The following is a 4435-nucleotide window of genomic DNA, read 5'->3' on the forward strand; positions in this document are numbered from 1 at the left end:
AATTCACTAGGTCATTCGTAATCCCTTCACGAAGAGTAAGGATTCCATTAGAACTCGTTTTCCGAAAGGCTTAGTGTTTCCTTTTGCTTCTAGATCATTTTCTTCTCAACCTAATATTGAAAAGTAAAACTACCAAGTGTTTTCATGATCTACTCTTCTTCCTTCTCTTTACACTTGTCACCAGGAAATTAATCCCCATAATCTATAGCTATATAAACCCTCATTCTAAAATATAAGTCATTTGGGGCACATATTCAAGACCCTGTAAATTTACTTCTCCATTCTCTAAAATCCAAAAGATGTTTTATCTATGCATTGATCGGCCACAATCTCACAATGGTGAGAATTTCTCATATTTCAAGAGGTCTCCAACTGTGAAATCTTTCAGGGCCCTAATCTTTGACCAGCATCATCAATAATGCCATATCTTTTACTCTTATACCCAGTTTGCCTCTGCTTTAATTTGTGAAAATATTTTCTCTCTGGAATCTTTTTTTTCTTCCTCATTTTAATTTCATTCCAACTTAGCTGCTATCTTATTCTAGTTTTGGCTATGCTGTTCCATCACACCACACCAGTTTCCTGAACATTTTAACTTAGTGTACTTCCAAAATACTTCATAACACTTCAGATTGAGGCTCTTTCCAACATTCCATCACTTGGACTCCACAGATGGACTGCAGCAAGGATTATATTATCACAGTTTTGTAGAGTGCAAAAATCTAACAAGGTGTGGAAGCTACACATCAGTTTTGAGTCCACAGCCAGCCATTTGGCTCACTTCCCACACCAGAGTGGAGTTTGATCAAGGTCAGGGCTGTGGTGTTTTTCTTTTCAATATACCGAATACCTAGAACAATGATTAATGTGTACTAGGTGAATCTATCAGTTAACTGAATAAAGATTATTTTAATAGTTCTTCTAAAATTTTGTCATTTTCTCCTAAACCCACACTCACACAATTTTAGAAAGATGAGCTATCTTCCTCATTATACTGAAAAAAAAAATGATTTGGCCAAAATTTCTAAACTCAGTAGCTACAAATTTACATGGCAAGTGTTATCTTAATTTTAAGAAATATGTGCAGAAAGCATTATTGTTTTCTTTATAAATCAAATTTTGAGTAACTGGGTGAGAAGGAACATAATTCTCAATCATTTTGAGGCTTCCCATCTCACTTGTTTGGTCTCATGTTCAAGGATGTCATTGAGGTCTCTATTGAGTTTGTCACTCCCCGTGCTGGGTAACTCTAGACAGCCACATGTCTTCCATGTGGTTTGCTTACCCAGTGGTATGCACTACGTAGCATGCATGTAGTAAGTGGAGGCTTGATGCATCTTCTCATGCCAGTAGAGGACATGAATTCCTGGTGATCACTGGACATTCTCTAGAGGTCCTAAATTATTGTTTCTCTGCTCATGGGTTCTCCGAGGTCTTCCATTTCCCCATCCTTGCAATATCTCTTACAATTATTAGGAACTCCATTTTTTCTCAAGTCTTCTTTCCTCAATGAATATAGACTTTATAAAATAAAACCAGAAACAACTTTCTTCTGAGTTTGGAAACAGTCAGTGTTACCTGAATAAACAGAGAAAATGAAGGGACAAATTCAGGGAGAAAGCACAAATGAGTATCTCACAAACAGTCCTATCCAATAGTTTGCAAGAAAATGACTACATCTGTCTTTTCCTTCCTTCCTGTTAGAGAATTCTATGGGCATTATCTATGACCAGGTCCTCACCTGGGCCCAGTATCCCCTTCTGAACCACACTCCATTTGCTCCATCATTATGAGCATTTCAAAACCTTTGCATCTAACTGCCTTTTAAAAAACATGCTTATATTTGAGAAATACTTCCAATTTTAAAACAGCACTCTAAGATAATACCCATATAGTAATGTCCCTTCCTTTTACTGTTCTGTAACTACATATTTAACATGGTCTGAATGTTTGTGTTCCCTCCAAAAGTCATATGCTGAGATCCTGATCCTCAAAATGATGCTATTAGGAGGTGGGGCCTTTGGTAGGTGCTTAGATTAGGAGATGGGGTCCTTCTTGTGATATTGGTGCCCTCATAAAAGAGGACCCAGAGAAATCCCTCACCCCTTCCACCATGTGGGGGGACACAGTAAGAAGGCAATTTTCATGAGAAGGCAGGCTCCCACTGGACACTCCCTGACAGCACCTTTATTTTGAACTTCCAAGTCTTCAGAACTGTGAGAAATTAATTTCTATTGTTCAATCAGCTTTCTGTACCTTCTTCACACTATTGCTGTGAACCTAAAACTGCTCTAATGTCAGAAATGAGTATGACATTCAAGGCCTTCTTCATTTCCTCGTAGCCCAGAGTTACAATGACCACAGTCCAGACCTCTGTTTCTTGTACTCCCATAACACCCACCACTTCCAGCATGCCACAGGTTGCTCTCAGCCTTCATCTGGGACTCTCCCCACAGAGGCACAGGTCAAAGGACATCTCCTTTTAAAGCTTCACTCTGACCTGGATCTGAACCCACCCTTTTTCCCTCCTCTTACCTTTGTTAACACTGTGCTGCCTGCTGTTTTATTTTCTAGGAGGCATAATATATGACGTCTGGATCTGTCTCATCTATTTGTTTGATTATGTGTGAATGTACTTCTCTCCTTCACTGGTACAAACTAAAAAAAAAAAAAAAAAAAATCAAAAGTTCTTTCTTATCAACCCCTGAAGTCCCCGTGGCTGCTTACAACAGGGTCTGTGAAGTGACAGGTTGTTGTGTCTATGCAATGTGATGGACTGTCTCCTAACCCTTGATAGTACTCAGTACTTGGTCTGAAAAGGGCAATACTATATAATTTATCTATGATGGTTCTAAAAGTAAGACTACCTTTCGTCTGTAAACTTACTATGAACAAGTGAAGCAGAGGAAACCACCCTGATGGCAAAGAATACTATTTTACAGCCTTTGTTATTTTATAGGATATTATTTTATAACCTTTGTTGGTTATGTGGTGATTTTAAGTCCTACCTATAGCACAAGATAGCTTGGAAGAGACATAGAATAGAAAAAAAAAATCCTTCAAATATGCCAAATCTTTCAGAATTCTTCCACACTGGCTGAATGAACTGCTAGTCCGAGTGGAGCAAACACCAGGTTTGTGAGAGAAAAAGGTCTTAATTCTAGTCCCGCCCCACTTACCAATCAGGAAGCCTGGAAATAGTGTCGTTTTGACCTTCAGTATTCTTATTAAATGATGCTCTGAACATGGCCTTGATGTGGGTTGAGAGGATTATGAGATTCAGTGTAATAAATGTCTAGCATCATATCTGCCTTGAAGGAAATTATCAACACAAAATCAGTAGCAGTCATAATTACCTGATCTATACTCACATCTACTTTAGTAGGTCAGAGGGTCAGGTGTTACAGTTGTTGGAGATACAGTACAATGCAGGAATGTTTCTCTGCAGAAGAACATAAAGTCAAATTCTATATTCAAACACACCTATTCCAGAATGCCTTCTCTTAAATATAATATACAAGAACTTTTTTCTAAAAAAATTGTATGTACATCCCCACATGAATGTGGGGAACTGTTTTGATCCTTTTACACATTAAAAATTATATTTTAAAAACTCTGTAAGGTCTAAAGCTTAATAGTACAAATAGCAGAAATAAACATGCATCCACTATCCAGTTTAGGAAAGAGATTGTAATCATTGTTAAATTGTTCCTCATAAGCTTCTTCCCAAAGTTGCATGTCCTTCTCCATTCCCCCAAGAAAGACCACTATTCTCAAATATGTTTATAATAAATTGAATTTTGTATATAAGTAGTTTTCTTATATTTGTATTTATCTTCAAAGTTATACTGTTTCATTTTGCCATTTTGAAATTTTAAGTAAGTGGTATTATCAAAAATGATAATTCATTCTATTTTTATGGTTTTATACCATTCCATTGTTAGAAAATAGCACTGTAAAATAGCACCATAAGTGTATTCTTTCTTCAAATGATATATTTTGTCATTTTCACTCTTAGTTTATTTTTTCTATTAAAAGCAATGTCATAATCTTCTTGAATGTATCTCCTAATAAAGCTATAAAAGAATTTCTTCAGGATATAAAACTGGTAGATCATAGGATATTTTTTTCAATTTCAATTCAACCATTTAGTCTTGAGAATTGTTCACTTAGGCACTGAAAATGGAGTGAGGAAGAGCAACATATGAAAATTTCTTTCCATATGATGCTTTTCTGTGGGAAAGGCGAATAATAATTTTTGAAAATAAAATATTATGTTGTTCAGGAAAGGCATGTTTATGCTCCTGTGACAAACAAATCTACAATCCAATCTAATTTTAAATAATTTAAAATATTATTTCTTGATCCTGTCATACATTCTTTATGTCATATTACACACTATATGTCCTTCAAAGTGTTAACAGGGAGCTTTCCC

The sequence above is a fragment of the Marmota marmota genome, unplaced genomic scaffold, assembly GCF_001458135.2.
Source record: "Marmota marmota marmota unplaced genomic scaffold, marMar, whole genome shotgun sequence".
In the NCBI taxonomy this organism is placed as follows: Eukaryota; Metazoa; Chordata; class Mammalia; order Rodentia; family Sciuridae; genus Marmota; species Marmota marmota.